Genomic DNA, 25,658 nt, shown 5'->3' with positions numbered 1-25,658 from the left:
AGCCCAGTTTACATAGGGCAGGTCCAGGGGGAGGAAAAAACAGAACACAGAGTACTGTGTTCCCCTTTCTGCCCACAGCCCCCAATACCCTGTTTCCTTTGGACCTTATAGCAAGATAAAAAGTCGGGAAATGCTGTGTCATTCTGGTTGAGCATCTCAAAATGTTTTGGCATTTATCATCCTACTCTACAACAGTAGTGATTTTATTTCCCCTTTTTTTCCTTCTCTGCCTGAGAGGAACAGTTATTTGGCCATTACTCATGTCCTTCTATTTTTATTTTTAATTGGTCACAGCCGTCCATTACTGTGCTCAATCAAATTTTATTCTTTTTTTAATATCGTTAATATTTTCATTTATTTATTTATTTTTAGTTGTGCTGAGTCTTCGGTGCTGTGCCAGCTTTCTTTACTGGCTATGGGGAAGGGGGTTGCTACTCTTTGTTGTGGTGAATGGGCTTCTTATTGAGTTGGTTTCTCATGTTGCAAGCACAGACTCTAGGCATGCAGAGTTCAGTAGTTACTGGCGCATGGGCTCAGTTGCCTTTTAGCATGTGGGATCTTCCTAGACCAGGGAAGATCCATAATTGAATCCATGTCCCCTGCATTGGCAGGCAGACTCTTATCAACTGTGCCACCAGGGAAGCCCCTCATTTACTTCTTGAGGGTTCAGGGGAAAACAGACATTCAGAGTTTAGTGTTTTTGTGTAATCAGTCACTAAGTCGTGTCCCACTCTTTTGTGACCCCATGGACTGTCGTCCACCAGGCTCTTCTGTCCACTCTCTTGTCCATGGGAATTTCCCAAGCGAGAATACTAGAGTGGGTTGCTGTTTCCTTCTCCGGGGGATCTTCGTGACTCAGGGATCAAACTTGTGAATTCTGCATTAGCCTCAGAGCTTAATAGTGGATGGTTATTGCTGTTAAACCAACAACACACAGTCCTACTTCACCCAGAAGAAAATTACCATTTATTGTGTCTACCATGTGTCAGGCCCTGGGCTGGGCACTTATCTTATTTAAGAATCAAGAGTTATCATGGCCCAGGGAAATATTAATATCCAGTTCTTGTGGGAATATAAAAAAAAAGAAATAGCAGGACAGTTCTGACAAGAGAAGAACTCTATTGACTGCCTGTGTAATTAAGTGATGGTAGAGTCTCTTTCCTCAAAGGACTGTAAAGATTTTGGAAATGGGGGCAGGGAAACTTTATCCTTCTACAGGACCCTTGTCCTCCCTGTTCACCAGTAGTTCTGGGAAGGATTTTATGTTTTATTTATATTTGTAGTACCAGAACCCCTCATGCTAACTGGCCTAGGAGATGTGCTTAATTAATTTTGGAAGGCACTGCAGATTTTTGAGATGTGGAGTTGACTTACTTGAACTACATTTTAAGATGATGATTCTAGCAGTTGTGTAATGGATGAACACAATGACTAGGAGACAAGAGACCAACTGAGAGGCTATTGCAATAGTCCAAGTAAGAGAAGTCTCACAGGGACTCCCCTACTGGTCCAGTAGCTAAGAATCTGCCTTTCAACGCAGGGGGCACAGGTTCGATCCCTGGTTGGGGAACTAGGATCCCACAGCAATCATAACTAGTAATGAGGGGCAACACTGTGAGCAACTAAGTGCTCGAGCCATGTCAAAGATCCCAAGTGCTGCCTCTAAGACAGAATGCAGCCATATCTAACTAAATAAATAAATATTTTTAAAAAGAAAAAGAGAAGTCTCATAACTAATGACATTGGCAACAGGAAGGGAAGAAGAAGAGAAAGTATATTTATACAGGCTTTTGGATTAATTGCATTTAGGGTGAGAGGAAAGAGGAGGTTCAGTCTGAGTCCTTGGTTTCATAGGAAACACATAGGAGGAGACAATTTTAGGTTAAAAATAGCGATGAACATTTATTGAGTACTACCTGTTTCAAAGATGAGATGCCTGATACCCAAAGAAGTTAAGTAAATTGTCTAAAGTCACAGCTAAGTGGTGTTGGAGCCAGATGCCATCCAGGCCAGCAGAGCCATCATGTTGCACATGAGGCAGATGTAACATTTATATAGACCACATAGACCATAATGTGAATGGTGCCCCCTGGAGATGTGCCTTACAGTGGTTTAGCCAGGCTGACTCTGGAGTCTACCTTATTACTGACTCCTCTCTTAAAGGAGACAATAATCAGTTTGGTTTGAGGCAAACAGCACTGAGATGCTCACAAGACAGCCAGGTAGAGTTATCCAGAGTTGCCGTTTGGAGATGAACATTTGAACATTTTCCTATTTATAGGAGGCCTATTCTCTACTAGGTAACAGACATGCAAAGATATTCAAAACACCATCTATTGAGGTGTTTTGAAGAATCATTAAAGAGTTAGCTAGGGCTTCCCTCCCTGGTGGTTCAATGGTTGAGAATCTGTCTGCCAATGCAGAGGACACAGGTTCCATCCCAGGTCTGGGAAGATCCTACATGCTGCAGGACAACTAAGCCAATGCACACAGCTACTGAGCCGCACTCTAGAGCCTGTGAAATGAAACTACTGAAGCCCACACACCCTAGAGCCCATGCTTTGCAATTAAAAAAGCCACCGCAATGAGATACCTACACACCACAACTAGAAAGTAGCCCCCACTTGCTGCAACTGGAAAAAGCCCTCGTACAGCAACAAAGACCCAGCACAACCAAAGATAAACAAATGAATAAAAATAACTTTTTAAAAAAAGAGTTAGCTAAGGAGAAGGAGTTAGCTAAGATCTAACCAGTCCATTCTAAAGGAGATCAGTCCTGAGTGTTCATTGGAAGGACTGATGCTGAAGCTGAAATTCCAATACTTTGGCCACCTGATGCAAAGAGCTGACTCTTTTGAAAAGACCCTGATGCTGGGAAAGATTGAAGGTGGGAGGAGAAGGGGACAACAGAGAATGAGATGGTTGAATGGCATCACCGACTCAATGGACCTGAGTTTGAGCAAGCTCTGGGAGTTGGTGATGGACAGGGAGGCATGGCGTGCTGTAGTCCATGGGGTCACAAATAATCGGACATGATTGAGCAACTGAACTGAACTGAACTGAACTAAAGGAGAAGAAAAGTGTGGAATGAGTTCCAGGCAGAGAAAACAGCAAAAGAAGTGGAAAACAATATGTTTGGGGAAGCACAAAAAGTTGAATATTAGTAATATGTAAATGCAAAAGTCTAGAATGTAGAGACTAAGAACACAGAGATTCTTTATGATGTACCCCATAAGCTAGGCTGAGGAGCTTGAATTTTATCCCAGGGGGCAAAATTGAATATGGAAGTATAGAAAGAAAGTAAGAGTTGTGAATAGGAGAATGACCACATCAGGTTGTATTATTTATCATTCTGGCAGCTACAGCAAAAATAGATTTAGGGGACCAAGAGATAAAGGATAAGAGAGACCAAGAAGGAAGCTATAGCCATGACTGGGGGAAAGAGGTCAAGAGCCCGAGGGAAGACAGTAGTGCCAAGCGTGGAAAGATGGGGTCAGATGGCAGAGTTTGCAAGATCTGAGCATCAGTTACAAGAATTAAGAGAGAGGAAGGAGTCAAAGATGAGTCCCAGGGAAACTGGGTGAAGATGGTGCAATTCGGAAGAGATAATGAGTCTACTTTGGGACATGCTGAATTTGAGATTCCCGGAGGAGATGGACAGGGGGATGTTGGAAATGTAGAAACTTAAGTGTAAACCTGTGGAAAGGCAGGGACCCTGCCTATGCTGTTCAGCACATTATAACTCTAATACTTAGCAGCATGCTTCCAGGCACATGATAGGTACAGTAGATATTTGTTAAATGAATTAATGCATTACACTTTCTGGCATAATTTGTGATATCAAGGATATCTGAAACTGTAGGAGGAAAATGAAATCCAGAAGAAAGTGGAGAGAGGGGAGCCAAGACCAGAATCTCCAAGATTTTCTATGAGAATAAGAGGAGGGACAAAAGCAGTTAAAGGAAGTTTAAAAAACCTACCCAAAACCAAAACCTAACCGAAACCAAAAAAATGCAGCATTTTGTGCACAAAGGGTCATTCATGAAGATGGACTGTTTCTACCCAGAATAATTTCCTTTGATATTCACCATCAGCATTGAAGTTTATTGCACCTAGCAAAGGATAACAAAAAAGCTAACAAACCAAAAAAGGAATGAGTTAACAGTTCAGTCATTATGTAGATTTATATGTCACCCTTGAGATTTACTGCTGAGTTTTCTCTAAAATCCTTTAAATTAAAAAAAAAAAAAAAAAATCTGTTACGAAGTTACTGGTTGCTAAGGGCTTTAAGTGGGGCTTTCTTAAAAAGAATTGCTTCAGGTCAGGTCAGCTGCTCGGTAGGCCCTTAAAATTTTTCTCTGTCTAGTTCAAATAAGGATGGCTCTCTGCTGGGCACAGCATTGGTTCCCAGCACGGTTCTGTAAAAGATTTAGTTCTCTCGATCTATTAAAATAGTATTCTGAGGGGACTTCCCTGGTGGTCCAGTGGCTAAGCATCCATGCTCCCAATGCAGGGGGCCTGGGTTCAATTCCTGGTCAGGGAACTAGGTCCCACATGCTGTGACTAAGACCTGGCACAGTCAATTAAATAAATAAAAATAAATATAACTTACAAAAAAAAAATAGTATTCTGAAACAAAAGTAACATTAGGTCCCTTATGAAAGGAAAAATATTCATGAGGATCCCCAATGTTGCTTTGATTTATTAAACTTAATTATTTAACTTTCATTAATTTTATTTCATTTTTAAAATTCAGAATACATATGTAGATGTGTGTGTGCATGCTCAGTTGCTTTGATCGTGTCCAACTCTTTGCAACCCTATGCACTGTGGCCCACCAGGCTCCTCTGTGCATGGAATTCTCCAGGCAATAATACTGTTGTGGGTTGCCATGCCCTCCCCCAGGGGATCTTCCAGACCCAGGGATTGAACTTGGGTCTCCTGCACTACAGGTGATTCTTTACTGCTGAACCATGGGGGAAGCCCCATATATATGTATGCTGCTGCTGCTGCTGCTAAGTCACTTCAGTCATGTCCGACTCTGTGAGACCCCATAGACAGCAGTCCACCAGGTACCCTCGTCCCTGGGATTCTCCAGGCAAGAACACTGGAGTGGGTTGCCATTTCCTTCTCCAATGCATGAAAGTGAAAAGTGAAAGTGAAGTCACTCAGTTGTACCCAACTCTTAGCGACCCCATGGACCACAGCCTACCAGGATCCTCCGTCCATGGGATTGTCCAGGCAAGAGTACTGGAGTGGGTTGCCATTGCCTTCTCCATATATATGTATCAGTTCAGTACAGTTCAATCGCTCAGTGGTGTACAACTCTTTGCGACCCCATGAACCGCAGTATGCTAGGCCTCTCTGTCCATCACCAACTCCCGGAGTCCACCCAAACCCACGTCCATTGTGTCAGTGATGCCATCCAACTATCTCATCCTCTGTCGACCCCTTCTCCTCCTGCCCTCAATCTTTCCCAGCATCAGTGTCTTTTCAAATGAGTTAGCTCTTTGCATCAGGTAGCCAAAGTATTCGAGTTTCAGCTTCAACATCAGTCCTTCCAATGAATACCCAGGACTGATCTCCTTTAGGATGGACCGGTTGGATCTCCCTGCAGTCCAAGGGACTCTCAGGAGTCTTCTCCAACACCACAGTTCAACAGCATCAATTCTTCTGTGCTCAGCTTTCTTTATAGTCCAACTCTCACATCCATACATGACTACTGGAAAAACCATAGCCTTGACTAGACAGACCTTTGTTGGCAAAGTAATGTCTCTGCTTTTTAATATGCTGTCTGGGTTGGTCATAACTTTCCTTCCAAAGAGTAAGTGTCTTTTAATTTCATGGTTGCAATCACCACCTGCAGTGATGTTTGTGTGTGTGTGTGTGTGTGTATATATATATATATATATATATATATATATATATATATATTTTGCAACATAGTGCAGCATTCAGAATCTTAGTTCCCTGACTGAGAATCAAACTTGTGCCCCCTGCATTAGAAGCACAGAGTCTTAACCACAAGTCCTCCAGGGAAGTCCCTATATTCAGAATATTTAATATTTTGATAGGTTAAGCAATATTGAATATAATTTAAAATATTTTTTCATGAAAATGTTCTTGTTAATCACTACTATACTTGCTGCTGATGAATTATTGCCAGTTATAATATACAAAATGAGTTTATTTTAAACAATACCCTTCATGAATATGGTCCCAATACTATTATAGTTCATCACCTCCTGGGTTCTGCATACTTTTACTGGCTAACACATGTGTTGGTGACTCAATTCTCCTATTACCTTTCTCTGTTCAACTAGCCATGAAACTGGTTCATACAGTGTTTTTTTACATCATCTGGCCCTCACTTAACTTAAAGCAGTAGTTACATCACAGCACTAATTTGCTGTGGTGGACACCGTTAACTGACTCATCAACAGCAATTGCCCCCTTCTTCATACTAACTAGATGCAACAGGTGAGGTAATTCAATGTGAGTATAAAGCAGATGTGGAGAAGGCAATGGCAACCCACTCCAGTACTCTTGCCTGGAAAATCCCATGGTCGGAGGTGTCTGGTAGGCTGCAGCCAATGGGGTCACTAAGAGTCGGACACGACTGAGCGACTTCACTTTCACGCATTGGAGAAGGAAATGGCAACCCACTCCAGTGTTCTTGCCTGGAGAATCCCAGGGACAGGGGAACCTGGTGGGCTGCCGTCTATGGGGTCACACAGAGTCGGACATGACTGAAGTGACTTAGCAGCAGCAGCATAAAGCAAATGTCCTAGAGCAATGATTATCTTAACCTTAGGACTTGCTAACCTAATAGCAACCTGTCATAAACTTATAAACCATTAAAGTTAAACCTGTAAACCATTAAAGTTAAACCTATAAACCATTAAGGTTAAACCTATAAACTATTAAAGTTAAATCAGTTCAATTCAGTTCAGTTGCTCAGTTCTGTCTGACTCTGTGACCCCATGAACTGCAGCACACCAGGCCTCCCTGTCCATCACCAACTTCCAGAGTTTACTCAACTCATGTCCATTGAGTCAGTGATGCCATCCAACCATCTCATCCTCTGTTGTCCCCTTCTCCTCTGGCCTTCAATCTTTCCCTGCATCAGGGTATTTTCAAATGAGTCAGCTCTTCGCGTCAGGTGGCCAAAGTATTGGAGTTTCAGCTTCAACATCAGTCCTTCCTGCCGGGAGCCAACACACGAGACCCTACCCATGACAAGGCCATAAGGGAGAAAACCTGATGGGCAAGGCGGATCAGGTTTTCAGGGGTTTAGAAAAGGTCAACTCACGAGACCCTACCCCTAACAAGGCCATGAGGGAGAAAACCTGATGGGCAAGGCGGATCAGGTTTTCAGGGGTTTCGGAAAGACCAGCTCATGAGATCCCACCCATGACAAGGTCACGAGGAGAAAGCCTGACAGAAAGGCAGATCAGGTTTTCAGGGATTTCGAAAAGCTGCCCCTGGCGCTCACCTTAAAGATGGTATCTGTCTTTCTGATGCCTGCCTCAATGGACTACTCCCTAATTTCTGTGACACAGGCAGGAAGGCCTTCCCCGATCTCTTCCCAAATAAGAATCAATTTAGAACTTTAATCAATAAGTTTCCCAGGTGATGGTATTTTATGAGATTATCCAGGGTGAAAGGAGTGTTTTAATTTAAACTCCTTTGCTGGTAGTTTGTTAGCCAAATGTATTTATGCCCTTGGTACTAATATGCATGATTGCTTATAATATCCTAATCATAAAATAGCATAAAGAACCTGATTATATAAAAGCCCTAATAGACATAGAGCCTTTTTAAGGGGTAAAGGAGTCCTATTAGAAAACATAAGAAAAATTATTCTATAGGTGGTTATTGGGTTGAGATTTGCTTGCTGTGTTTTGCTTGCTGTGTTTTGCTTTTAATGTGCTAAGGTAGTGTTATAGAAACCATTGTTAATATAGTTTAAGATCTAGAGAAATAAGGACTTAGCCCTAGTGTGGTAACAATGAGATGGTTGTTAATTGTCAGCCAGGAGTGCTAGGCAGAGGCTGCCTCACTGAAGCCGCAGAGTCTGTATGGGGTAAACTTCTTAGATAAACGCAACTGACAACTTTTGCAGAAGGATTAATTTTGTATTAACAAGGATATAATTCTACTCTGTACTATTTCCCTATGAGACTGCTGCCATTCAGTTAAGGTCACCATAAAAACAGAAAACAGGTTTACATTCACCTGCCCTGCATAAAATGTTAATGGCCCCAAGGCCAGAAGATCATGTGCTAAGAATTACTATAGAATTAGAAAGCAAAAAACATCCTGCTTTTCCTAAAAAACAAAATGATGTAATACTAATCCTGTGTAATCATGAGTAAGCATCTTGTACCTTGAAAATGTTCTGAAGGGTATAAAACTGGTTGTCAAAAAGTAAAACACAGACTTGGCCCTATCAAGGCTGATCTCACGTGTCTCTCTCTCTCTCTCTCTCTCTCTCTCTCTCTCTCTCTCTCTCTCTCTCTCTCTCTCTCTCTCTCTCTCTCTCTCTCTCTCTCCTTTAGGATGGACTGGCTGAATCTCCTTGCAGTCCAAGGGACTCTCAGGAGTCTTCTCCAACACCACAGTTCAAAAGCATCAATTCTTCGGCGCTCAGCTTTCTTTATAGTCCAACTCTCACCTCCATACATGACCATTGGAAAAACCATAGCCTTGACTAGACTTTGTTAGCAAAGTAATGTCTCTGCTTTTTAATATGCTGTCTAGGTTGGTCATAACTTTCCTTCCAAGGAGTAAGCGTCTTTTAATTTCATAGCTGCAGTCACCATCTGCACTGATTTTGGAGCCCCCAAAATTAAAGTCTCTCACTGTTTCCACTGTTTCCCCATCTGTTTGCCATGAAGTGATGGCACCAGATGCCATGATCTTAGCTTTCTGAATGTTGAGTTTTAAGCCAACTTTTTCACCCTCCTCTTTCACTTTCATCAAGAGGCCCTTTAGTAGTTCTTCACTTTCTGCCATAAGGGTGGTGTCATCTGCATATCTGAGGTTATTGATATTTCTCCCGGCAATCTTGATTCCAGCTTGTGCTTCATCCAGCCCAGCATTTCTCATGGTGTACTCTGCATATAAGTTAAATAAGTTAAACTAAAGTTAAATGCTTTAATGTAATTGTAACAACAAATACAGTCATAGAAATAAAAATCCCAGGGTAGTGCTTAGTTATGAGTGCATCCAGATAATTTAAAATAGATTTATGTTAACTTTTTAAATTGTCACTGAAAGAAAAACATTACATTTAACAGCCCTCAAAGGACACTTAAATCCTTTAATTTACAAAATTATATTAGGGACACATGAAGGCCTACAAATCCCAACAGAAATACTGTTTTCAAGGATATGTTTGTTAGAATTGAATACAGTTGCAAGTAACAGACAACTCAAATAACAAGCTCAACCAAATAGAGGATTATTTTTTCCCATTTAATAAGTCATCAGTCCAAGGCTGCTCTCAGGAACCCCGAGTTTTCACATTCTCTTCGCAAATCTCTAGCATGCAGCTTTTACTCTTACAATTACCTTATAGTCACAAAATGTCTGCTCTACCTCCAATCTCATACCTATACTCCAGGCAGGGAGAAGGGAAAAGGCAGCCAAAAGTAGATGTGAGCTCTAAATGGGGAGGCAAAGCATTCCCAGAAAGCCTCAGTTTACACAGTATTTGCCTGAGTATGTGCATGACTGCTCCTAGCTATAAGGGAGTCTGGAAATTATGTCTATTAATTGGGCATACTGCCAATCCAAACACAATTGAGATTCTGTTAGGAAGGAAGGAAGGGAGGGAGGGAGGGAGGGAGGAAGCGTATTAGATAGGCAACTGACCTTGATGAATTGGACAATAGAAACAGGATTCTGACTGTAGCCATGTAACAATGTTGAAATGCTAGAAAAAGAGACTAAGGTTTATCTTTTTCCTACTCTTGCTACAGGTGGCAATTTGTTTTATTAAATTGCCAAATTTCTACGTTTTCAATCAGATTCCAAACCTTAAATTCATGTATGATTTGATATCTGTTATTCTTCCATGACTATCCTGTTTTATGTTAAGTTGTTGGTCATAATTAAATGAGGCATATGTTTAGAGTATCAAATTCTTGATTTTAGGCTCAAGTTTTCACCCCTCCATACCTAACTAAAAATCAGCATCAAAGTTGTTTCTTCTCTCTCTCTTTTAAATGTTTATTTTTTTGGCTGAAACAAGTCTTAGCTTCCGCATGCAGGATCTTTAATTATGGCATGTGAACTCTTAGTTGTGGCGTATGGGCTCCAGTTCGCTGACTAGGAATTGAACCCAGGCCCCCTGCACTGGGAGAGCAGTCTTAGCCACTGGACCACCAGGAAAGTCCCTGATTTTCTTTCTCTTCCTCCATCATCCTTCTCTTCCAATTTTAGGAGAGCTGGAATAAACACACAGATACATCCAGACCAGAATGGTAAAGCAGAAGGTAGTGCGTAAACTGAATCAACCATGGTGCAACTGTAAGTTAGACTTGTAGAGGACTTGCAACCTGTATTCCTAGCATTCAAATTGGTTTTCACCTCTAACTACCTCGTGCATCAGGAACTAATGCTCAAATCCTCATCCACCCCTGCTCCCAACCAAATCTTTATAAACATAAGCGCTTATCAGTTATTTTTCAACCTCAGTGCCATCAACATCCTGAGTCTGATAACTTTTTGTTGGAGGGAGGGGCTGTCCTACACATAATTAGATGTTTAGCAATATCCTACCCTCCAGATGCCAGTAGCACCCCTTCCAACACATTGCCAAATGTCCCCTGGGGACAGAACTGCCACAGGTTGAGACCCTCTCAGCTAGAGAAAGTCAATAAACAACTTGAAGACTCCTGGCCTATTTAAACTTCTGGTTCATTTGTCCTGGCTCGTAGGGTCTTCTGTGCCTCGAAGCAGGGAAAAATGCATTTTATTTCTTTCGTGTATTCATACTTTACCTCTAGGTGTCTTGGCCAAAGCTTCCAGGAAAGAGTGCCTTGCTCATCAGAAGAACGGCAATTAGGAGGACGATGATGTTAAGACCAGAAAGACTCACACCCATTGAAATGGCTCTTCTGGCTTTTTCTTCTGAGCACTTCTCTGTCAGTGACAGCTACGAAAGGGAAACAAAGGATTAAAGCATCTGAAAAAGCAGAGAGATGGAAAAGGAGAGCTCTACCTCTGGGCAAGTCTTCACTGATTCATTCCTAGCCTCAACCACACCTCTAACCACAAGCTGGGGTCACGCCTTTCCTAGAGTCCTTAGTCATGTTCCCCGGACCCTCTGCAAGCTATAATTCTGCAACTAAAGGCATGTCCACATTCTTTCCTATCACCTTCCCCCGAGGAACAGCAGGGCTGACAAGCAGACCCCAGTCGGAGAACTCGTAAGACCAGAGCTGGATAGGAGGTAGGGCCATCTCAAATGTTTGAACAATTTGGGCCACTGACCTAAGAGTCTAGCTAACCTGCCTATAGTGTGTAGTTTACCAAGCCAGAATAAAAGTTGATCCTTTCTGCATTTCCCTGGTATTACAGTGGATAAGAATCTGCCTGCTAATGCAGGGGACATGAGTTCAATCCCTGGTCAGGGAAGATTCCACATATTGTGGAGCAACCAAGCCCATACACAAGTAATGCCACAACTACTGAGCCAGTGTGCTGCAAATACTGAAGCCCATGCACCTACAGTCTCTGCTCTGCAACAAGAGAAGCCACTGCAATGAGAAGCCCGTGCACCACAACAAAGAATAGCCCCCACTCTCTATAACTAGAGAAAGCCCTCATACAGCAACGAAGATGTAGCAAAACCAAAAATTAAACTAATTAATTATTTTATAGCTGACCCTTTCTGATTCTGAAGTAACATAATGAACAGCTCTTAAAACATTTCTCTCTCCTAAGTCTTCTCTTCTTCAGTATAAGTAGCCCTATTTCCCTAACAACTCCTATGTGACTTGATTTCCAATCCTTTTGCTGATATCTCCTCACAGCATTTAGCCTGGCAAGCATTCAGCATAATGTTTCTTATCTTGACACACAGGCCCTCTACCATCTGATGTCTTGTCTCTCCTTCCTCACATACAGCACAAGCTGCTCTAATCATAAAGCACTGTGTGCAATCCTGGAGTATATCATGATGTTACACATCTCCCATATCCTGTTTGGTGACTCTTCATTGCCTGCCTCCTGCTTATCTCTCAGAATTGGGCTAAAGTATTACCATTCAGGGATACCTTTCCTGACAAGCTCTTCATTCTCAAACTGATTCTCTGTGCTCCTCCCTCTTTATTTCCAGTATACCTTGTGCTTATTTCTATCACAGCTAGCATTTATCACATCATTCTGTAATTACTGACTTTTTTTTCTCTACCCCCAGTGACCATGATCTTAGTGAGTTAAGGTTATGGGGTAGTAAGTACTTTATAACACTGAAGTGAAAACAGATTGAGAAGCATTGCATTGGACTGTTATTCCTTGAGGGCTGGGCCACATCTTCACCTTGCCCTCTGCAGCATCTAGCACATGACCTGGAAGCAACTGGTGCTCAGTGAATCTGGAGTATGCATGAATGCCTCAGACAGAGGGAACTGATCTCAGGTGATCACATTTGTTGATCTTATCTTTGAGTGTCATGAGGATACTCATGACAGGTTTCTTATTCCTGTCAGGAGCAGAGAAAGTGCTCAGTGGGTGCTTGTTGAATTGATGTCTCAATTTCCCCATTTTCAAGAACTAAGGTTCCTGCTCCATTCTACCTTAGGCTAGCAAGATCAAATATAAAATAAAAAACAGCCTTCCCAAGTACTTTCTGAATTCCCTGGGGGCAGAGTATTATGCGTCAGCTCCATTAAAACTGAGTCAACCATATCCACTCTGGTCTGAATGGTACCCTGGAAAACTGACAGGATAGAGCTTCACTTTAAAAAAAAAAATTGAAATAAACTTGATATACAATATTTTGTTAGTTTCAGGTGTGATATATAGTGATTTGACATTTGCACATATTATAAAATGGTCACCATGATATATTATTACCGTCTGTCCCTATACAAAATTATCACAAAATTATTATTGACCATATCACTTATGCTTCATATTACATCCCCATGGCTTATTTATTTTCCAACTGGAGCTTTGTATCTTTTAATCCTCCCCACCTATTTCATCCCCCACCTCCCTTCTGGAAGGCAATTATTTTCTCTACCTATGAGTCTGTTTTTATTTTGTTTATCTGTTTGCTTTATATTTTATTTTTTGGCAGGATCTTAGTTCCTCAACCAGGGATTGACTCCGAGCCCCCTGCAGTGGAAGCACAGAGTCCCAACCACTGGACCACCAGGGAAGTCCCTCTTTTAGTTTTTAGATTTCACATATAAGTGATGTCATACAGTATTTGTCTTTGTCTGATTTATTTCACTTTAGCGTAATACCCTCTAGACCCATCTATGTTGTTGCAAATTGCAAAATTTCATTTTTATGACTGAGTAATATTTATATATATATAATATATATCACAATATATATATACCACATCTTCTTTATACATTTATCTATCAAGGGACACTTAGGTTACTTCTATATCTTGGCTATTTTAAATAATGTTGCAATGAATGTTGGTGTGCAGATATCTTTTCAAATTAGTGTTTTTGTTTCCTTTGGGTAGATGGGAGCTTTACTTATATGGAATTAACCTGGGCCTGAGAATTGGATTGTGACTTCTGTCTTCCTTTCCAGAAAAAAAAAACTGCAGGCATTTTTTTAAGTGTATAAGAATTGGGCCCCTAGTACCTTAGCTGGGAAAGGCCAATGTGGGGATTTTTGGGGGGGAGGGTGGCGGATTTTCACTGAGACTTTTGTTGTTGTTGATGTTTTAATATTTATTTATATTTATTTGGCTGCATTGGATCTTAGTTGCCACATGTGGGATCTAGTTCCCTGACCAGGGATCAAACCTGGGCCACCTGTATGGGGAGCACAGAGTTTTAGCCACTGGACCACCAGGGAAGTCTCTCACTGGAGAATGTTTTGATCAGTAAGTGTTACAAACTGGATTTATTACCTCAGTCCCAAGAGGGTTTCGAGATGGGGCCTGGCCAGGGAGTTCCAGAGCTCTAATTAGCTACTAATTGGCCATTTAAGTATCAATAATAACAGCTTGGTTTGTCCAGTGTTTAGATCCTAAAATATTTCATCTGATGAAGAAACTGTTTTCTTTCCTAGTATCTTACAGGAAGTCCAGGCTTATGTTGAAGCTTAATTAGTGTTTATTTACTCTTATTTCTGGAGACTTTGAAATCTTAGGATCCTATCACCCCTCAGAAATGGACTTGAGTATCTCTCCTCTAATAGAACACAACCAAGCAGCTTAGGTACAGTCGGTCTATGACTAAAAGGACAGTCTTATCGCAAAGCCTTATCTGCTCAAATCCCTTAGAAAAAGGAAATCAGATTCCCGAAGTCCAGCACTAGCAGAGCCCAGGCAAGTAACCTTCATACCGTAATGAAGTGGGAAAGGCACCAGAATATACCCAAGGCTTTAATCCTCATCCTCCTTCTGCTGGTGAAGGAAATCCAGGCTCCAATGCAGGTATTTGTCATAGCTGTGGCAGAGCTGAAGGAGAAATGCCCATCCCATTCTGGGCTCTGGGCTCAGGGCCAGCCTCCTCCTTCATCATACACAACCTTGATCCAGAAGCAGGAACTGGAACCTGGGCCTTCTGAGGCCCTAGGAGTTTGATCTTTGAATCTGAATGAACTGAACACAACTAGTGCCAACCCTGCTTTTGGTGACCTCCTTTCTGTTCTTTGTTTTTTTCTCCACTTAATGACACATCCTGGACACTTTCCTACAACAACAGTTACAGATCTACTTTATCCTGTGGCTGTATTGCCTTTATTGTGTGGATGTACAGTAATTTATTTTACCAGTCCCCTTCTTATGAACACTTGGGTAAATTTTCTTTTCTCTAAACAATACATTAAACTACCTTGTCACTTTTATTATTATTATTTCCTTTGACTAAATTCCTTAAAATTCCTGGATCAAAGGGAAAATCAGAAGGGATGCACATTAAAATCTTAATATATATTACCAAATTATAGAAGGATTGTACTGTTTTGCACTCCCATCGACAACAGTGTGTGAGTAGGTCCCTTTTTTCACACTGTCTCCAACACTGGGGCTGGCTTGATCTTTTTATTTATTTCTTTCACTTTTATTTTTTTTACTGGTTGCCCTGGGTCTTTGTTGCTGCACAAGGGTTTTCTTTAGCTGTGGTGAGCGGAGGCTACTCTTTGCTGTGATGCACAAGCTTCTCCTTGCTATGGCTTCTCTTGTTTGGAGCATAGGCTCTAGGCACACGGCCATCAGTAGTTGTAGCACACAGGTGTTGCCCCAAGGCAGGTAGAATCTTCCCAGACCAGGGATCAAATCCGGGTTCCCCGCAATGGCAGGAGGATTCTTATCCACTGTGCCACCAGGGAAGTGCCAATCTTTTTAAGTTTTTCAAACTGACAGGGAAGGTAATCTGTATTTCTTTCATTGTGAGTGTATTTGAATAACCTTTTTAATAGCCATTTTTCTTTCTTCTATTGGGAAACACCCTGTTAAGAATTTTGTCTATTTTTTATCAAAATATTCTTAATTTATTTTCTATCAGTTCTTTACAAAGTAATACTGAACCCTTCAACCATTAAATGGTGCAGACTCTTTTCTTACTGTCATTTGTCTTTTTGTTTATGCTGTCTTTTGCTGCAGTTTTCACTTTTATCTGTGAAAACTGTCAACATTTTCCTTTATACTTTCTAACTTTGGTTTTAAAGTTAAGGAAAGCCTTTCCCATCCCCAAGATAGTGCAAATATTCTATTTCTTCTTTTAGTATTTTTAAGATGTATTTATTTTATTTCAAGCCTTTTTTTTTGTTATTTATTTCTTTTTGGCTGTGCTGTGCAGCTTGAGGGATCTTAGTTTCCTGACCAGGGATCAAACCCTAGCCCCTGCATTGAAAGCTCGAAGGTACCAAGTCCTAACCACTGGACCACCAAGAAATTCCCATATTCAAACTTTTAAACCTCCTGAAATTTATTTTTGTGTCTAGTACAAGGTAAGAGTCTAAACTTTATCTTTTTTTCCAAATGGTTAGTCAGTTATCCCAGACATTTTAGTGTGGTAATTAAGGCTCTTTATGAACTGGTCTCATCCTACCTCTCCAGTTTCATCTCCCACTTTTCTCCCTGGAACTCTGTGTTCTCTTTTTATCAAATCACATGTAGTTTGTGGAATTAACATCCTACTTCACCCCACCACAACTTAACACATGTTAGTTTCTCTGCCCAGACTGCCCTTCTCCAGCTCCCTTTAGCTCCCTAACAACTATTTCTTTAAAAATACTTTATTTATTTATATATCCTTTTGGCCGCTCTGGATCTTTTAGTTGTGGCACATAGGATCTTTGATCTTCATTGCAGTATGCCTGCTCTTTAGTTGCAGTATGTGGGATCTAGTTCCCTGACTAGGGATAGAACACAGGTCCCCTACATTGGGAGCACAGAGTCTTAGCCACTGAATCACCAGGGAAGTCTCCCCAACCAACAAATATTCAATCTTCCAGAAAATTCCTGGCACCTGGTAGGTATCATTAAGTGCTTGTCAATGAATAAATCAATCACTTCTACCCACTTGTAGCACGGAGTGGCCTCTGTGGTAGACATGTGCAATGGAAGGATGTAAAATTGGGAAGTGAAGTTGACAGGGGAAATCCGAACTGCCATATGACTTAGACCGTCTGCTTCCTGCCGTGGTTCTGCTCTTGCCTTGCCAGGCCTGCCCACAGGACTTACTCCTCTTCCCCACCCTTTTCCAGTCCCAGACCAATAGTTTCAGTTGGCTGCAGCCTCATTTCTGCAGTGTTGATCTTTGTGCCTGTGTATCTCTGCCCTGATATAAGTACAGCTGGAGCTCTACATAAACATGTGTGCACACAGGTGTGTGAGTGTGAGAGAGAGAGAAAGAGAGAGAGAGAGAGTGCAACCCTTCTGCAGTCTTTTTCCATTCAGGAGTCCTGCTGTCTTTCTCAGATCTGGGGAGGAGTTTCAGCATCTTCACTGTTGCAAACCACACCTGCCTAGCCTGCAAACAGTCTATTGTGGATACAAACAATAATCACAGCCATTCACCAAATCCCTACTATGTACTATCAGACATTTTACAACCATTGTTTCATTTAATCCCAAAACATATCAGCAAGGTAGATAGTAAAATCTCTATTTCAGGACTTCTCTGGTAGTCCAGTGGCTAAGACTCAATGCAGGGGCACGGGTTGGATTCATGGTCAGTGAAGTTCCACGTGATGTGCAGCATGGCAAAAAAAAAAAACACAGTAACTCTATTTCATAAATAAGGAAATATGCCCAAGGTCACAGAGCTACTAAGGGGTACAGGAAGGATTTAAACACAACTGCATTTAAACAACACTTGTTCTGGTTAATTCACATCTCATCAAGTTGGGCAGCCTCAAGGTTGGAGGTTCAGGGCTGTCAGATTCCCAGTTCCCCAGCTGGACATTCCAGACACTCCAAAGCTACTATCCAGCTTCTTCTGCTTTTTTTTTTTTAAACCATTTAAACTTTTTATTTTATATTGGAGTATAGCCGATTAACAATGCTGTGATAGTTTCATGTGAACAACAAAAGGATTCAGTCATACCTGTGCAACTCCCCTCCCATCCAGGCTGCCACATAACATTGAGCAGAGTTCCCTGTGCTATACCGTAGGTCCTTGTTGGTTATCCATTTTAAATATAGCAGTGTTTACACATCAGTCTCAAACTCCCTCACTATCTCTTCCTCCCATTCTTCCCCTTACTATCCAACTTCTTGAGTAGTACATTTCTGTGCTCACTCTCATTCACTGATCGAACAACCTTTCTTGATCTTGGTGAAACAGGCACTCTCTTTGAAATTAGCTGCATTTTTTCTGGCCTCTCCACATGGCTTAAGAGATTTTAGTTCCCTGACCAGGCAAACCCAGGGCAATGAAAGCACGAAGTCCTAACCACGAAAATTCCCTGAAAGTGAAAGTCACTCAGTGGTGTCCAATTCCTTGGAACCCCATATTATACAGTCCATGGAATTCTCCAGGCCAGAATACTGGAGTGGGTAGCCCTTCCCTTCTCCAGGGGATCTTCCCAAACCAGGGATAGAACCGAGGTCTCCTGCATTGCAGGCGGATTCTTTACCAACTGAGCTATCAGGGAAGCCTGAGCCAACATCTTTAATCCTATCTTCACTATTTTGTTATTTTAAGCAAGTCACTAAGCCTCTCTAACACTCAACTTACCCCACTTTAAAATAAGAATAAAAAAATAAATAAATAAATAAAATAAAATAAGAATAATAATACCAACATATTGGACTACCAAGAGGATTAAATGAGATACAGGGGATCAGGAGGCATCAATCACTTTAAAAAGTTTTTGTCAGGGAAATTCCCTGACAGTCCAGTGGTTTGGCTTTCACTTTTGAGGCCCTGGGTTCAATCCCTGGTCAGGGAATTAAGATCCCTCAAGCCATGTGGTGCAGCCAAAAGAAAAAGTATTTATCAGTGTGTCCTCTGATCTGAGGCAGATGACCTATGCTCTCTTGCCTACTCAAAAATGTTGCTATTGCAATTATTTTCTCTTACTCCTGAACTGTCAGTGTTTCTCACTCTGATGGATTAGCACATAACCTGCCATACTAGTGTGCCTGCCAATTCAGGCAGAAAAATATCTCACCTTTGACTTCATTACACATCCAACTACCATCCCATTTTGCTATAGCAAAATTCCTAAAAGAGTTACTTATAAACACTTTGTCCACTTCTTCACCTCCAGTTCTTTTCTTGAATTGCTGTAGATGAGCTTTGTCTATATTACTTCACTGAAACATCTATTCTTGAGACCACCAATGGCTGCCATTATGCCAAACCAGTAGTCAAGCCTCATTCCTCATCTTAAATGACATCTTGGCAGCATTTGTCCTGGTTGGTCATTCTCTCCCTGAAAAGCTTTCTTTACATGACTTCTGGGATTTTTCGTTCTCCTGATTTTTCTTTCATTTATTGGTTGCTTTCCTGGGTCCTTTTCCTGACTTCTAAATATTGCAGGGCCATCCAGAAGAGAGTCTTTGGTTTTCACGTCTCTTATGTCTCATTCATTCCCGAGGTGAGCTCCTCCAGGTTCAAGACCTTAGACATCATTTATACAGTCCAAACTTTATCCCTGGGCTCTGCACTCATATACCCGAGGCCTCCTTGGTGCCCGTCTTTTATGATATATAGACATTTTAAACTCAATTGTCCAGAAAGAACTCTTTTCTCCCTACCACTCGCATACTGCTTTTCCAGTTTTCCCCATTTAGGAAAAGACATCAACATTTGCCCAGTTGCTCAGGTCAAAACCCCCGGGTAATCCTTAATACCTCTCTCCCTCCTTATCTATCAATAATAATACATCCTAGGACTTCCCTGGTTGTCCAGTGGTTAAGACTTCAAGCTCCCAGTGCAGGGGACCCGGGTTTGATCCCTGGTCAGGGAACTAGATCCTTCATGCTGAAACTAAAAGATGCATGCCACAACAAAGATCGAAGATCTTGCGTGCCATGACTAAAATCCAGCACGGCCAAATAAATCTAAAATAATAATAATAAAAACACACCCGGTCAGCTCTCTCTTCAAAATGTATGCCAAATCTGACCACTTCTCACCACCTTATTACCTCCACCCTTATCTAAGTCATGATCATCTCAAGTATGGTTTACTTTTAGAGCGTCCTAACTATTCCTCACACAGCAGTCAAGGATGCAGGCCTGATGCCTAGGCAAGACTTACTTGGTCACTGCAGCCCAGGGAATTTTTATTAGGGAATCCTAGCTCAGGGGATCTTACCAGCATTTACAAACTCAGAAAGGACTGATATATAAATTAGAAAATCAATATATTAATTCACCATGGAAAGATTTCTTTTCCAGGATGCATATATGTTCCTCCTGGCCCTCCAGAACACTCTCTTCTTAGCATTAAGAAACATAGAGGACTTTCCTGGTGATACAGTGGATGGGAATCTGCCAGCCAATGCAGGGAACATGAGTTCAATCCCTGACCCAGGAGGATTCCACATGCCCCAGAGCAACTAAGCCCATGCACCACAACCACTGAAGTCCAAGCATCTAGACCCTGTGCTCAGCAACAAGAAAAGCCACCGCAACAAGAAGTCACAGCACTGCAAGGAAGAGTAGCCCCTGCATGCCACGACTAGAGAAAGCCCTAGTGCAGCAAAAAAAAAAAACACAAAATAAAAAATTGTTTAAAATATAGAAAGCAGAACATTACTAAGAACTTTACTTTGATGTATGTGGAATTAGGGAAAAGGCCATGAAATGGTTCCGAGGACTAATCCCCTCCGAGTTAAGGAAAACCATATGGGCTTTCAAGTCCACCAAGCCCCCAACAGAAGTGCCTTCCCCAATGACTCCTTCCCTTCCATAGTAATTTATAACATCCTGAGTCCATTATCATTGTTGTTGTTGAGTCGCTAAGTCAAGTCTGACTCTTTGTGATCCCATGGACTATAGCCCGCCAGGCTCCTCTGTCCATGGGAATTCCCAGGCAAGAATACTGGAGTGGGTTGCCCTTTCCTTCTCCACAACCCAGGGTTGGAACCTGACCCAGGGTTGGAACCTGTGTCTCCTGCTTGGCAGGCAGATTCTTCCCCAGTGAACCATTTGGGAAGTTCAGTTATTGACATTAGAATGGTGTTAATTAAGTTGGTCCTTAGGTACGCTATGACAGATTATAGTCTGTTAGAGTTTTAGCAGAAGTTTGCAATCCTGGTGCTTTTTCCCTTTGACTTTGGAGGCAGACAAGGATCGTTCACTTTATTCTAGTAATGAAGTACCTCCCTAACTCAGACTCTTACAACACAGGCTTGGGCCTTGTGCTGTTTCTGATTTCTAACCAAAACTGCATCTACCTATTATGTTTTACCCAATCAATCCTCCCAATGTATTCCTCTAATTGTTTTTTTGTTTGTTTTTTCCCACTTAGAACCTTTATTATCTCTGCAAAGTCCAAACTTCTTGGCTAAGCAGTCAATGTTCTACATGAACCTACTCCCCAGCTGAAGTGGCCCTCTGGCTAAGCATATTTTGGTTCTTCTTGTCAACCTGACTTTGCTAATTAATGTTCGAGAATATTCCCTCCCTCCATTTCTGCCTATTAAACTGATACAAACATCATGGGAAAATACTGTCTCTAAAGTTATAGCTTTCAATCTTTTTTCTAACTTATGTCCTATGACTCACTTTCCAAACACCCTCGATCCCACTATTACAGAATTTTTTTTTTAATTTATTTTCCCCAGGAACTTCACCGGAGGTCCAGTGGTTAAGACTCCAAACTTTCAATGCAGTGGGCATGGGTTCCACGGCCAACAAACAAACAAAATCTATTTTTCTCACATACACAAGCATCATGAGAATAAACAGAATTTCTATGATTAAATCACCAACAAATAAATAGAATAATTATTTTAGTAGTTTAGATTGCAATACAATTCAAACCATAAACACACACAGAGAAAAACCCATAAACACAAAAGTAGGAAATAATTTCTTATATGCTATAATAGTGACTGTCATTAAGTAGTTGGACTGTTGTTTTTGTATTTTATGAAGTTGCAATAAGGGGCTTCACTGGTAGCTCAGTGATAAAGAATCCACCTGCTAATGCAAGAGACACATTTTCGATCCCCGATCCAGGAAGATCCCACATGCTGCAGAGTAACTTAAGCTGTGTGCCACAACTATTGAGCCTGTGCTCTAGAGCCTGGGAGCCACAGCTACTGAAGCCTTCACACCCTGGAGCCAGTGCTCCACAACAAGAAAAGCCACCGCAATGAGAAACAGGAGCACCAACTAGAGAGTAGTCCCCACTCCCCGCAACTAGAGAAAAGCCTGTGAAGCAAGGAAGACTCAGTGCAGCCAAAAATAAATAAATAAATAAATAAAATTACTTAAAAAAAAAAGTTGCAATAAACATTGTAAATAAACTATACTCCAATACAAATTATTTTTTTAAAGTTACAATGAAAATATGTATTGGTTTTATAAAGGAAGCACACTATTTTTTTTAAAGAAAAGAAATACCTAAGTATGATACCTTTTGTTTGTTTTTGTTTTTTTTTTTTCTTCAAGTATTATGTCTTAGTTGAGACCACTCGAAAGTCAGACACTGAGACTAGGACTTAAGTACAGATCATTTATTTGGGAGACGACCCTAAGAATTAGAAGGAAGGGAGTGGGGACGTAAGACAGAAAAGGGGAAAAGGTTAATACATCAACTACTTAAGACTATGGGCAACTGGAATCAATCCATGTAGGATTCTTCTGAAAAACTCTGGAAAAAAACATCTCAAAATTATCCCATTGAAGGCTGCTGGGAGGCTGAAGTATTACCCCCAGGCCCCTTTCTTTTCATTTTCTGAGGGTTTCCTCTGGAAACCATAACTCCCTCACACTTTCAGGTTGCAGCGGCACACAGCTGAGCTGCCTTCCACAGCATGGAGAAAGCCCCGGGGCAGCAAAGCCGAGAGACACCATGGTACATGGTTGACACTGTAAGTTACTGACCTCAGTCATGTTAGATCAGGAAGGTTGAGGCATCACACAAATCTCCTACAACAAGAAAGACAGAATAATCGTTGGAAAGTTCTGTGCCCAAGCTCAGTAGCTACTGGGAGTGTCCTTGGGTTTCTATTTGGAGGCATCACTGTCTCCAGTAGCTATTTCCAGCTGATGGCAACCATACTAATGCCTAGAGGTGTGTGCCTTCTGTCGGTGGTACTCTCGAGAACCACTGACCTACGAAGGCCTGACTCTAGTCACTGCTAATCCCTACTATTTGTTACTCCTTTGAGTGTGTGTTGGACCATATATGCAAACAATTTTCAGAAGTTTATTCACTGAGCCCTTAGTATGAACCAAACATCATGCTTAGCAGCAGGGTCACAGAGATCAACAACCCACTACGAGAGGCAAAGGAGTGTCCTGGAAAAAGCATCCTTGCCTTTGTGACTTTGGAGTCACAGATGAAGGTTGCAAGAGTTCCATTTACTGTGTGAGCTTCATAAATCGTTTAGCCTCTTCTCAACTGCAAAAGGGGGATAATGGTCCCTACTTTCAGGGTTGTTGTGAAGATTAAGCAAGGTGATTTCTATGAAATATTCAGTACAGTGCCTGATACATATAGGAAGAGCCCAATAAGTATTAGCTACTGTTTTGCTATTTAAAATAGTAGCTAGGAATTCCCTGGTGGTCCAGTGGTTAAGACTTCGTGCTTTCACTGCCAGGGCCTAATTTCAGTCCTTGCTCAAGAAATCAAAATCCTATATGCAGTTCAGCCAAGAAAAGAAAAAAAGCAACAACAATAATTTAATTAAAAAATAAAAAGATAGCTAAGGCAAGCTTCCTAAATCGATCTCTGGCCTCAGAGAGATGGTCCCAGTCCTGTGGGTAACAGGATAGAGCACAGTCTTAGTTCACAGTGAAATATGGTACAGTGGAGTCACGCACAGGTGCAATGTCATGCTGGGGAATGAGGGGATTAGAGCTTGAACCTAGATTGATGAGGAAGGAGTCTGCCTGGTATAGCTCTGAGGGCCTGATGCCAGCCTTGCTCCCTCAACAGGCTCTTAAATTGGGTCACAGGCTCCAAGGAGCTGAGGAAGACAGTGATGCCTCCAAATAGAAACCCAAGGACAAAAAAAAAAAAAAAAAAGAAACCCAAGGACACTCCCAGTAGCTACTGAGGCAGGGAGTCTCATTCTTAAGCAAAATTAGTCAAGTCTTGTCAAGCTGTATCATCCATTTGCTGGAAGTTTCTGCATCAAGGGCTGGTTTCTGAGCTGTCCACCGTTTAGAAATGATTCTGCCCTTTAGGGACATTCATGGATTGGAAAGAATTCAGATGTTCCCTAAATACACCCTGCCCTGTATTATTATATCACTAGAGGGTCAGCTCAAGAAGACAAGGTCTTATTTATGGTATCCCCAGCAACCTAGCAGAATATCTAGCACATGGTAGGGGCTCAATAAGTGTTAGTTGAATGACTGCTGAATGAAAAAGCAGTCAGCCATGAGCACCTGAAGGTGAGCCTAGATTTAAGGTCTCCCTCTCCTTCCAGGAATTCTGACATAAAAGGGGTTCAGATCCAAGAGTTTGAGAGGCCCAGCTGAGGAGCAAGCCAGAGGGTATGAACCCCTTTCATGGTCTTGTCTCAGGTTCCTTTCATCTAAATAAGGTACTTAGGCCTCTGCTTCTCCTGGCTATGTTTCTGGAGTGGCCTTTTTATTGCCTTGATTTGCATAAGGCTCCTTGGTGAACTTGAACTTTGTTCTTGAATTCTCAGATAATCCATTCCAAAGTAAGCAGGAACTGCCAGCAAATAAACCACTGGTATAGACTCAGAAACCTGGAAAGAGGCCATTTCCTCATCCCTCTGACCTGACCACATTCCTCTCAGATTCTATTATAGACACTTTTGCCAAATGCTGAAATGCTTGGTGAAGCAGGGCTGAGAAATTGTCACTCCCACCTAGTAGTCCAGAGTGGGGCACACCCTCCTCATTCCTAGGAGACCCCCCTTACTTTCCAACTCTTCATCTGTTTGAGCCTTGTCTCCCCTGTATCCCATGACGCTGCCTCTGTGCACCCGTCTTGGGGTCTGCTTTCCACCTCTTTTACTTTAGCCCCTCTGAACTGTGAACCTTAAAGCCAGAGGACAAGTCTGATCCATTTTTATGTCCCTCTTTGCACCTAGAAAAAGACTAAGTGCTATAGTCTGAATGTTTGGCTCTCTGCCTCTCCACTCCCATTAATATGTTGAAATTCTAGTACCCAAGGTGACATGGTAATTCCCATGGGGTATCTGGGAAGTGTGTAAGTCATGTGAGTGGAATTCCTTATAAAAGAGGCTCTGGAGAGATCCCCTGCCCGTCTGCCATGTGAGACATACAATAAGTCTATGATCTAGAAGAGGGCCCTTACCTGATCCTGCTGGCCCCCTTGGACTTCCATCCTCCATAATGGTTGGCAATAAATTTCTGCTGTTTGTAAATCTCCCAGTCTGCAGTATCTGAAGCAGTCAGAAAACAAACTAAGATAGTAGTGCTTAGTAAATTCTCAGTAAATGTTAGCTAAAAGCATGATTCCTCCCATTATTCTCTCTTTTCATAGCTCCACTTTCTTCCACTGGACCCTTCCCTTAGCACATGTTCATATTCAAATTCCCCATATAGAGAAAAACTCTCTATCTGCTTTTCTCTCAAGCCACTAATCCATCACTTTCCTTCCCTTCTTTATTTTCTTGAGAAGTCTGCCCTCTGATTTTCCACATCTTAATCTCCTCTTCACCCCTAAATCCAAGCCATCTGGTTCAGGATTAACCAGCCATTCCACTGAGCCAGCTCTCCACAAAGTCACCAGTGATCTTCATGCCAATTGAATTCAAAAGTTTCTGCTGTGAAGGTTAGAGAGCAGAAACATAAAGAGTATGGCAGATAGTAGATG

The 25,658-nt window shown here is 41.7% G+C and overlaps 1 long non-coding RNA gene across 1 annotated transcript; it reads right to left on the bottom strand.

Moving 5' to 3' along the window:
• Window positions 1–8,821: 8,821 nt before the first annotated feature.
• On the bottom strand, window positions 8,822–15,015 carry LOC133041428 (uncharacterized). The gene is made up of 3 exons (XR_009689239.1): window positions 14,551–15,015; window positions 11,010–11,164; window positions 8,822–9,119 (listed from the first exon to the last, which is right to left on the bottom strand). It is a non-coding gene; the product is annotated as an uncharacterized LOC133041428 (long non-coding RNA).
• Window positions 15,016–25,658: the final 10,643 nt, after the last annotated feature.

This window comes from Dama dama, chromosome 20, assembly GCF_033118175.1.
Source record: "Dama dama isolate Ldn47 chromosome 20, ASM3311817v1, whole genome shotgun sequence".
NCBI classification, from domain to species: domain Eukaryota; kingdom Metazoa; phylum Chordata; class Mammalia; order Artiodactyla; family Cervidae; genus Dama; species Dama dama.
Note: the sequence above shows the minus strand (reverse complement) of the source record. Positions and strands in the feature narration are given on the sequence as shown.